The sequence below is a fragment of the Rana temporaria genome, chromosome 2 (assembly GCF_905171775.1).
Source record: "Rana temporaria chromosome 2, aRanTem1.1, whole genome shotgun sequence".
NCBI classification, from domain to species: domain Eukaryota; kingdom Metazoa; phylum Chordata; class Amphibia; order Anura; family Ranidae; genus Rana; species Rana temporaria.
The window spans coordinates 4,716,714-4,729,150 of NC_053490.1; positions in this window are offsets into that span (position 1 = coordinate 4,716,714).

A 12,437-nucleotide genomic window follows, 5' to 3' on the forward strand; every position below is an offset into this window, starting at 1 on the left:
CATAATATATTCAGAGAGTAGTATGAATGAATGAAAAACTTATAAAGCGCGGCGCATGCGAACTGAATCGCTTCTGGGCGCTAGTTGTTCGTGTCTCATGACATCAAAAGAGCAGAGTTTTGATCCGTCTTCTGAAAGTCAGGTGGTTTTCCTCCAACCGAATGCTGGTTGGTAAAGCGTTCCATAGTCTAGGACCCTGAAAAGCAAACCTTCTTTCTCCTTTGGACTTGTATTTGGTTTTTGGTACCCTGACCAGATTTTGGTCGGTGGATCGCAGAACGCGATTCGAATTGTGAGGTTCTATCTTGTCGCAAAGATATTGCGGAGCCTTCCCATGGATGCACTTATGTGTCAGGCAGAGTGCTTTAAATGCAATTCTGTCTTTTACTGGCAACCAGTGAAGGGTTCTCAGCGAAGGTGAGATTGATTCCCATTTTTTTTTCCCAGTCACCAGTCTGGCGGCCGTATTCTGAACGACTTGCAGACGGGAGATTTGGTACTTTGGGAGTCCGAGGTAAAGGGCGTTCGCATAGTCCAGTCTGGAATTCACGATTGTTCCCACCACGCCTGCTACGTCTTCTTTGGGGATAAATGGAATAAGTCTGCGTAGTAGGCGCAACAGATGGTGCGCTCCGCTGACTACTGACCCTATTTGTGCGTCCATTGTCATGAAGGTGTCGAAGATGACCCCGAGACTTTTGACTTTGGAGCTAGGGGTGATGATTTGGCCCAGAATGGGCGGGGGTGTCCAGGTTGTTGCCAGTTGACTCTTTCGGCTGGCGTGAAACATAAGGAGTTCTGTTTTTGAACTGTTGAGTTTAAGATAACTCTTTGTCATCCAGTTTTCTATCGAAGAGAGACATTTCTCTAAACTGAGATGATGATCCTTTTTGTTGCAGATGCGAAAATACAGTTGCGTATCGTCTGCATAAGAGTGATAGAGTAGTTCTTGGCTACTGATAATATCAAAGAGAGGGCGAAGATAGATGTTGAAAAGCACCAGTGACAGGGGGGATCCTTGGGGGACTCCACATGACACAGTGCGCTTTTCCGACGTGAAACAACCCAATTTAACTGTTTGTGATCGGTTTTCAAGAAAGGAAGAAAACCATGGTAAATCACCTTCTGCGACTTCTGCTACCTTGGCTAGTCGCATCAGTAACAGTTTGTGGTCTACCGTGTCAAAGGCTGCGCTTAGGTCCAGCAGAACCAGGAGACAAGATTCTCCTTCGTCTGCGGCCTCGAGGGCATCGTCCCATATTTTGAGTAAGGCCGTTTCTGTCCCATGTCCGGGACGGAAGCCTGATTGTAATGGATCCAGTAGATTGTGGGTATCTAGATGCTGTTGCAGCTGTTGTACCACTACTTTCTCCATTATCTTGGAGAGAACATTTAGGCCTGTTATGGGACGGCGGTGAGTTGGGTCCTTGGGATCCAGGTTAGGTTTTTTCAAGATGGGCTGGATTGTGCCCTCTTTCAACAGGGATGGCACTGTGCCTTCCTTAAATGACTGGTTTATAAGCTGTGTGATGGGTGGTGCCAGGATGTCGGAACATTCCTTCAGCAGTTTGGTGGGGATGATATCATTGGGCGATGTGCTGTTCCGCAAAGCACCAATGATATTTTTTGTGGTATCGATGGAGATCGGTTCCAGAGTGAACTTTGTTGATTGTAGAGCGTTTCTGTGGGTGTTTTGTGGTTGATCGACGGTGGGGTTGAGGGGGGTATTGTTTTGCATGATGCTTTCCCGGATTCTTTCAATTTTGTTGATGAAGAAATCCGATAGTTCATTGCAGAACTCTTGGGTGTCTGAGTTGGGGACTTCAAGACATCCTGGATTCATGGTCTGGGTGACCATCTTGAAGAGTTCTCGGGGGCGGTTTAGGGCGCTGTTAATCGCCATAGAAAAATGATGTTTCTTGGCTTTGAAGATTTCTTTATGATATCGTGTTGTTATTGCCTTGTAGATGATGAGGTTATCCTCTGCAGGACTTCTTTTCCAGGCGGCTTCCGCCCTTCTGCGCTCTTGCTTCAGAAGCGACAGCTGGTTGTTTAACCAGCCGCACTTTCTTTTTCGGATGCAGGCTTTGCGTTTCGGTGCTACTAAATCGGCTGACTGTAGCAGGGCTGCGTTTATGGCATCCAGTGTATCTGAGGCTGTTTGATGTGGATGGATTGTTTTGATTCTGTTTCCCAAGGTAGATTTGAAGAGTTCCGAATGGAGCTTCTTCTGAGATCTAGCCCAGTGTATTGTCACCGGCTTGGGTGCTTTTATCACTGGGGGAATTTTGGAGATTATGAAATTAATTGCATGGTGGTCTGTCCATGGCAATGGTTCATTTTCTAAAATGCTTATTTTCAGATTTTGTCTGAAAATTAGGTCGAGTGTGTGACCTGAAGCATGTGTTGGCCCGCATATAAGTTGCTGTAGCCCTAATCCCTTCAGGTGATCAATGCAGGCGTCCGCAATGGGATCCTGTGCGGAGTTGGCCCACAGATTAAAGTCCCCGAGTAGCAAAAGGTGTTTGCTGTTAAGGGTATAAGTGGATATAAACTCCGTTAATGATGGCAAAAACTGCGATTTTGGCCCAGGTGGCCTATAGCAGAGGAGAATGTGAACAGTCTCCTGGGGGGAAGTTTGAAGTTGAAGAGTAAGGGTTTCCATGAATGGAAGAGGATTTTGAAGGGCTGGCTTAGTGATTGTAATGCGATTCTTGTGGATCACCGCCAGGCCTCCTCCTCTTTGCCCTATTCTGTTTTCCGTTATAATGCGATAGTTTTCTGGCACCAATTCTCCGAGAATGGTGTTGCAGTCGTCTGAGAGCCATCTTTCTGTAATAAAGAGGCAGTCTAGATCGTTTTGTAGTAAGAAATCGTGGATTTCTAATCGGTGTTTTACTGCCGATCTTGTGTTGATCAAAGCACATGATATGTGCTCGAGCTGGGTTAAATAGTTAAAATTTTTGATGGTCGATCGTCGATCGAATCTCAAAAGTTGCTCTATTTTTAAGGCCTTTTTGGTGACGGCTGGTAATGCTGTTGCGAATTGTCTCAGACCCCGAATATAGTCCGCAGAGTATCGCAGATTAGCCATTGTCGCCAGTCACATTGTCGTCAGTCTTTCCTAATTGCGGCGGCCGCGAATGAGGCCTGGTCTGGCGCGGATGCGGGAAGAGCCGCGAGACGCCGGACGTGATGGGTGGAAGACTGTCCAAGTGAGCCGTCACTCGTTGAGTCTTCTCTCCCCGATTGGTCCAGAGGAAGGCGAAAAACCCCAGGCGTGCTGTGCCAATCTGCAGCGATCGGGGGAAAAAATTCCTTCCTGACCCCTTAACGGCGATCGGTGCAACCCTGGATCAATTGGCTAGGGGGGTGTGGTGGACCCTGCCTGGCTGCACTATCCCTGGGGAGAGCTGACTCGTTTGAGAGCGTCCTGCTCTCACTATCCCTGGGGTGAGCAGATTAAGATGAGAGCGTCTGCTGCACCGCTGAATCTATATAGCAAGAGTTCCAACTTTATTAGCTGCAAGTTTGTTCTGGATCAGTGATTGAAAAAAAATAATGAAGACTCCTGTCTTACCTCCTGTTTCAAACTCCTGGTTTTTCACTCGCACTTTTTGATCAAAGAATGCACTTCTGATCAGAGAGTCCACATGTGAAGCCACCATCAACTGGGAGCTTGTACAGCCACTTTATACTCACCTGTGAAGACCTGTGAACAAACACACACCTGTGAACAATTAAACCCTCCCCTTAATTAGCAGAAAGGAAAAAGAAAAAAAAGCTGTTTAAAAAGTGTCAGAGAAAAAGAGGGGAAAAAAAATCTGCAAGCAGAAGCAAATGATAGCCAAATCCTGGTTTTTAACTCGCACTTTTGATCAAAGAATGCACTTCTGATCAGAGAGTCCACATGTGAAGCCACCATCAACTGGGAGCCAGTATGGAGTATGGAGGCTCCACCTAGATCCCCCATCATCTGATAAACACATAGAAACAATGGATCCAGTCAGTGTGTGTGTTTCCTACAGATGGATCCAGTAATTGGACCCCACCAGAGAGATGTCCCCGTCCTCTGTATTCCCGGGATTCCACACAGGAAGGTCACACCATCCCCCACTGTTACAAGGTTGGTGGGGTGGAGCATCTAGAACATGGACTCGTGGAGGGGATGTGAGGATTTTATATATGTGATGTCACATTATTAACCCCTTCCCGCTGAGCGTGCGCATATATGAAGCCCCACCGGACTGGGTGTTTTTCCATAGGGCTTCATATATGGGTATGTGTCTTTGTGCTGGGAGCGTACTGCAAGGTCTCACCGTCAGCCCCAGGTCTTGTACTAATGATTGGGTCCTGGAACTCCTGGTTCTGGGTCACCTGATCACTGTGACGCCCGCCCCCGTGTTTTCTCTCTTTGAATGGAGGAGAGAAATGCATTGTATCTCTCTCTCCTTGCAGAGACAAAAAAAAAAAACTGTGTGTAAAAAAGAATAATAATAAAGGTCAGTGCCGGGGTTAGTGTTTAGGTCAGTATTTCTTTGTGCAGAATTAACCACTTCAATCCCCAGCCATAGTCATTTGACGTCCACAGAGGGGATCTCCCATCCTGGGTGGACGTCATATGACGTCCCGGGATTTGTGCGGTGATATCTGAATGATGGGTGTAGCTACTCAGATATCCTTCTCTTCTGCCGGCGATTATGTTCACGATAAGAACGATCATAGCGGCAGTTCCACCGATTGATCGTTCTTATAGGCGGCGGGAGGGGAGCTTCTCCGGGCTCCCCTTTGCCATTGGGGGCCCAGAGAAAGAATCTTCCGGCGCCGGATGAGAAGCATAGAGATGACCAGATGGTCACCAGTCATCTCTATGACCGTCGGAGGCCCCGGCGCGATGTGATGACATCACGCCAGGTTCTCAGAAGTAAACAAAGCCGCGATTGTGGTTCACGATCTCATGCTTTCCAGCCTGGAGGAGCGATGTGGGGTCTTATTGACCCCTCGCATCTCTTCATAAAGAGGACCTGTCACACACCTTTCCTATTACAAGGGATGTTTACATTCCTTGTAATAAGAATAAAAGTGATAAAAAAAATGAGTGCAAAAAAAAAAAAAAGTGCAAAAAAATTATAATTAGGGTTGTCCTGATACCGATACCAGTATCGGTATCGGGACCGATACCGACTATTTGCGGGAGTACTTGTACTCCTGCAAATGCCCCCATATGCCTGGCCGAATACTTGTCCGCCCCCCGCCGCCGCAATGCACCGCCGCTGCAAACCCACCGCCGCGGCTGCATACCGCAAAGCTGCCGCTGCCGCGTTAATCTGCGTGCGGGGAACATTACAGCTTTCGTTTGAATAGCTGTGTTCCCCGCCGCGTATAGACACTCCCCCTTGCTCGGGATTGGACGGGTGATCTGAACACGGCGCGGCAGGGAAGACAGCTATTCAAACGAAAGCTGTAATGTTCCCCGCACGCTGATTAACGCGGCATCAGCATCATCTAGGTATGGGGGACATGGCTGAATATATGTGGGGGAACATGGCTGCAATATGTGGGGGGACATGGCTGGATATATATGGGGGGACATGGCTGGATATATGTGGGGGACATGGCAGGATATATGAGGGGGGACATGGCTGGATATATGTGGGGGACATGGCTGGATATATGGGGGGACATGGCTGCATATGTGGGGGACATGGCTGCATATATGGGGGGGGACATGGCTGCAATATGTGGGGAGACATGGCTGCATATGTGGGGGGACATGGCTGGATATATGTGGGGGACATGGCTGGATATATGTGGGGGACATGGCTGCAATATGTGGGGAGACATGGCTGCATATGTGGGGGGACATGGCTGCATATGTGGGGGGACATGGCTGCATTTGGGGACACATTTTAAAAAAAGCATCGGTATTCGGTATCGGCAAGTACATAAAAAAAGTATCGGTACTTGTACTCGGTCCTAAAAAAATGGTATCGGGACAACCCTAATTATAATAATAATAAAAAAAAAAATTAAATGCCCCTGTCCCCGGTAGCTCGCGCCCAGAAGTTAACGTACACGTAAGTCCCGCCCACATATGTTAACGCTGTTCAAACCACATATGTGAGGTATCGCCGCGTGCGTTAGAGCGTGTGCAACAATTCTAGCACTAGACCTCCTCTGTAACTCTAAACTGGCAACCTGTAAAATATTTCAAAGCATTGTCTATGGAGATTTTTAAGTACCGAAGTTTGCGCCATTCCATAAGTGTGCGCAATTATTAAGCGTGACATGTTAGGTATCTATTTACTCGGCGTAACATCATCTTTCATATTATACAAAGAAATTGGGCTTTACTGTTTTGTTATTTTTTAATTCATGAATCAATTTTTTCCCCAAAAAAAGGCGTTTGAAAAAATATTGCGCAAATACCGTGCAAGATAAAAAGTTGCAATGACCGCCATTTTATTCCCTAGGGTGTCTGATAAAAAAAACATATATAATGTTTGCGGGTTCTGAGTAATTTTCTAGCAAAAGGATGATGATTTGTACATGTAGGAGAGAAGTGCCAGAATAGGCCCGGTATGGAGGTGGTATAAAAGCCTGGAATTGAAGGGGTTAAAGAAATATATATTTTTGTAATTAGTATTAGTGTCAGTGTGTTTTAGTTAGGATAAAAAAAGTAAAATGCGCAGTATTGTTTCTGGGCTGTACTACGGGTACAAACAACAACTAACATACACATATGTGACATCACTGCGATCGTCAGGAGCAGGAACATTTATTTTGTGTTGCTCTTTGGTGGAAAGTTATGGTAGTATCAAGAAACATACAGCTACATTTTTTTTTTTTTTTACTTTTTTGGGGTAGTTTTATGTGATAATAAAAAAATCTGGAAATATCCATAACTATTTACCACCCAATGAAATGCCAATTTGCCCTAAAAACAACGCGGTATAATCCACCTGGATACACAAAGTCGTTATGATGATATGTACGGTTTTACTAGCACATGTCAAAGTTGCAAAACTGTGCTTAGGCATTAACATTTGTTTTACCATAAGGCGGGAAGGGGTTAAAGCTTATGTTTTACAGACGATCTTTTCTCTGATTTTCTTGGTTTAGAGTGGAGATCCAATCGATATAGAATTTGAGGTGAAATCAGAAGAAGAAGAGACGTATGTGAGGGATGATCAGCAGTCTATGGAGGAGGATGGAATAACGGGGACATTTATAGAGGAGGACACTCCTACAGAGATCAGCACAGGTGGGTCATTAACACTAAATCCATTCCTCCACCCATACTGCTCACTGATTGGTTCAGAGTAGGGCGGGGACTGGGTGATATCAGCCTGTAATCCCCTGGTCACTTTCCTGAGCTGTGTTCCTCGTCCTGTATTCCTGTATTTCTCTCGGATAATCTTCCTTCTCTGTGCTGCAGACACAGTTCATGTCTCTAGGATGGATTTATGGAGATTCTGGGGTTCAGCTGGTAGTAAAATGTTGATTTTCTCCATAGGCATTGCTTGTCTTAGTCCTCTGGGGTATGAATCTTACATTGTGTCCCATACCCGGATCTAGCGAGATCTGTGACAGAGGAATTCTCCCGGGGTTACTACTTTTCAGGTTTGAAAAAAAATATCTATGTTTTACTTTCTGCTGTAATAAATATCCCAAAAAAACAATAATTTATTCATCAGTTTAGGCCGATATGTATTCTACATATATTTGGTAAAAAAAATTAGCAATCAGCGTATATTGAGTGGTTTGTGCAAAAGTTATAGCATCTGCAAAATAGGGGATAGATTTAGACTTATGGGATATTATTTTTACTAGTAATGGCGGCGATCTGCATCATTGCGGCGGACACATCGGACACTTTTGACACATTTTTGGGACCATTAACATTTATACAGAGATCAGAGCTATAAAAATGCACTGATTACTGTGTAAATGTCACTGGCAGAGAAGGTGTTAACACTAGGGGGCGATCACAGGGTTATATGTGTTTCTACCTGTGGGGGGGAGGGTCTGACTGGAGGAGGAGAGAGATCGCTTTTCCTGATTGCTAGGAACAGCAGATCTGTCTCTCCTCTCCTGTCAGAACGGGGATCTGTTTACACACACAGATCCCCATTCTTGCTCCCGTGGCCACAATCTCGGGTGTACAACGGACCTCGCAGCTGCCTGCCACGCGCATCGGGTCCCCTGCAGTGCAGCGGGCACGTACCTGCGCCTGCTATGGCTCTTAAAGGAGCCAACCTACCAGTATGGTGATTCGTTGGAACGAGCCAACCCGCTGACAGTGGCTGGTCGTCAAGTGGTTAATGTACTAGTATTATGGGCTGGGGATGGAATTGTGTTTGCTGATTTAGAAAAGGCCAGCAGAGGGCACCAAAGAGATAATGTGAATGAGTGCAATGTGTGGAACTGCACAGGAAAGGGAAAGGATTGATGGGAGCCTGCTTCTCTCAGCCAATACAGCTTGCCGATAGAGTCAGGGGGCTGGGCTTTAAGAGACAGGCGGCGCTACAAGGAAAGCAGAACTTCAGTCTCTCTCTCATATTTTTGTTCTGTTTTCGTTCATTAACCAATATCGGAGCAGTTCTGTTATATCTCATATCTGGGTATTATATGAGCAATTTCCTATTTACTTATTTCATAGTGGTTTGATTTTATATCTGATGATTTGATTGGAGCACAAACTTTTACATGTTGATAATAATCTTTGTAATCTTAAAAATAATGTGATAAAGAGGGAGGAGTCAATAACCCAATGATGGTGGTCTTCAGGATCAGTCCAGTCTTCATCTTGGTTGTTCTTCCCACATCCTCACTCTCTGACCTCTGGTGGGGCTCAGCCCCGCTGTTATTCATGACTAAATCATGGACTAGATCAGGGAGTGCAGGACTTCTTGTGTTGGGAAGATGACAATGAGTGATAGAGGGGGAGGGGACACTCATCCTATAATCCCCTCATCACTCTCACTCCTATAAATGACAGTTCTTAAGCCCTGTACACACGATCGGTTCGTCTGATGAAAACAGACTGATGGACCGTTTTCATTGGACGAACCGATCGTGTGTGGGCCCCATTGTTTTTTTTATCCATCTGTGAAAAAAAATAGAACCTGTTGAAAATTTTTCTTATGGATAAAAAAACGATAGAAAAAAAACGATCGTCTGTGGGAAAGTCCATCGGTCAAAAATCCACGCATGCTCAGAATCAAGTCGACGCATGCTCGGAAGCATTGAACTTCATTTTTCTCAGTACGTCGTAGTGTTTTAAGTCACTGCGTTGGACACGAACGGATTTTTGACTGATGGTGTGTAGGCATCACTGATGAAGGTCAGCTTCATCGGATATCCGACGAAAAAATCCATCGGATTAGATTCCATCAGATATCCGATCGTGAGTACAGGGCTTCATTGTGTCCTCACTCTCTGACTAAGGTCCATGAATAAAGAAATGATCTGGTAGGAGATCAGAGGACTTATTTACTAGTTACCTTGAGGGGGGAATTATAAGATCCTCAGAGACAAAGCTGCCTGATGTGGGCGGAGTCCTGGTGTAGGGGAACCAATCTGCTCATGTCTAGTAATAATCTTTGTATTTCTATTTTAGTAGATGGACGGGAGATGAGGAAAACCTCAGAGGATTGTCTCACTTTGTCTCCAGACTGTGAAGTAGAAGATGAGGACATCACACAGTATAGTCCAGGAGAAAACCCGACTACCTCAAATGTCCATCCGGCACCACACAGTGTAGATGGACCATTGTGTTCCTCTTATCCTGAGGAACCTCAGACTGTGAGGGACGGTGCCGGACCATCGTATTCCTCTTATCCTGAGGAACCTCAGACTGTGCGGGACGGTGCCGGACCATCGTATTGCTCTTATCCTGAGGAACCTCAGACTGTGCGGGACGGTGCCGGACCATCGTCTTCTTCTTATCCTGAGGAACCTCAGACTGTGCGGGACGGTGCCGGACCATCGCCTTCCTCTTATCCTGAGGAACCTCAGACTGTGCGGGACGGTGCCGGACCATCGTATTCCTCTTATCCTAAGGAACCTCAGACTGTGAGGGACGGTGCCGGACCATCGTATTCCTCTTATCCTGAGGAACCTCAGACTGTGAGGGACGGTGCCGGACCATCGTATTCCTCTTATCCTGAGGAACCTCAGACTGTGAGGGATGGTGCCGGACCATCGTCTTCCTCTTATCCTGAGGAACCTCAGACTGTGAGGGACGGTGCCGGACCATCGTCTTCCTCTTATCCTGAGGAACCTCAGACTGTGCGGGACGGTGCCGGACCATCGTCTTCCTCTTATCCTGAGGAACCTCAGACTGTGAGGGACGGTGCCGGGCCATCGTATTCCTCTTATCCTGAGGAACCTCAGACTGTGAGGGACGGTGCCGGACCATCGTCTTCCTCTTATCCTGAGGAACCTCAGACTGTGAGGGACGGTGCCGGACCATCGTATTCCTCTTATCCTGAGGAACCTCAGACTGTGGGGGACGGTGCCGGACCATCGTCTTCTTCTTATCCTGAGGAACCTCAGACTGTGAGGGACGGTGCCGGACCATCGTATTCCTCTTATTCTGAGGAACCTCAGACTGTGCGGGACGGTGCCGTCCTTCCAACAGATAGGAGGTTTTCCTGTACTGAGTGCGGGAAGTGTTTCAATTGTAAATGTTCTCTTGATCTGCATATAAGATCTCACACGGGGGAGAAGCCGTATTCCTGTCCTGAGTGTGGGAAATGTTTTTCACAGAAGTCCAATCTTTACACACATCAGAGATCTCACACGGAGGAGAAGCCGTATTCCTGTCCTGAGTGCGGGAAATGTTTTTCACAGAAGTCCAATCTTTACACACATCAGAGATCTCACACGGAGGAGAAGCCGTATTCCTGTCCTGAGTGCGGGAAATTTTTTTTCACAGAAGTCCGATCTTTACACACATCAGAGATCTCACACGGGGGAGAAGCCGTAGTCAGGGCCGGACTGGGAATAAAAACCAGCCCTGGAAATAATTTCATACCAGCCCCATAACATTATTATACCAGCGTAACAGCATAACGTCATTATTTTCTTGTTCATGAAAGGGAAAACCATGCATTTTAAAACTGATTTGAAGAGCGTATTATATATAGATAAGACTGATATAAAAGCACATAGGTCTATAATATATATCTCCCATTCTTGACTCCTCTCCAGACTCCCTCAGAGACTGCAGACATGATATAAGACAAGATGGTTAGAGGTTGCGGAGATGATATAAGACAAGATGGTCAGAGACTGCAGACATGATACAAGAGATGGTTAGAGGCTGCGGGCATAGTACAGGAGATGGTCAGAGGTTGCGGACATGATACAAGAGATGGCTAGAGGCTGCGGGCATGGTACAGGAGATGTCGGAGGCTGCAGGCATGTTACAGGAGATCAATGCAGCCTAACCAGTGCCCATCAATGCAGCCTCACTGTGCCCATCAATGCAGCCTCTCTGCCAGTCCATGCAGTCTCGCTGTGCCCATCAATGCAGCCTCACTGTACCCATCAATGCAGCCTCACTATGCCCATAATGGCAGCCTCACTGTGCCAATCATGGCAGCCTCACTGTGCCCATCAATGCAGCCTCACTGTGCCCATCAATGCAGCCTCACTGTGCCCACTATTGCAGCCTCACTGTACCCACCATTGCAGCCTTACTGTGCCCATCATTTCAGCCTCACTGTGCCCATCATTGCAGCCTTAATGTGCCCATAATTGCAGCCCCACCATGCCCATAATTGCAGCCTCAACATGTCCATCATTGCAGCCTGACCATGCATCATAATTGCAGCCTCGCCGTGCCCATAATTGCAGCCTCGCTGTGCCCATAATTGCAGCAAAAAAAAGAAATATCCCATAGTTTGTAGACACTATAACTTATGCGCAAACCAATCAATTTATGCTTTTTGTAATTTTGTTTACCAAAAATATGTAGCAGAATACATATTGGCCAAATTGACGAAGACATTTTTTGTTGGTATGTTTTATAGCAGAAAGTAAAAAATTATGTTTTTTTACAAAATTGTCGCTCTTTTTTTGCTTATAGCGCAAAAAATAAAAACCGTAGTGGTGATCAAATACCACCAAAAGAAAGCTCCATTTGTGCAAAAAAAGACGTAAATTTTGTTTGGAAACAGAGTCGCATGATCGCTCAATTCCATTTTCTCCATCAGTTCATTCCCCAGTAATTACCTTTTGTATCACCTGAACGCATCCGCTTGTCAGAGCACCAGCGAAGCCCCGCCCCCTCCCTCCCTGCACAAAGACTCGCCCACCTATGTGTCTACACAGCCACCTTCACCTGCTTCCCATCACTGGAGCGCCCCCATAGGCAGTGGCGGTGCTGCGCATGAATTGTATAATAATTGTCCTGTCTGCCCTCATTG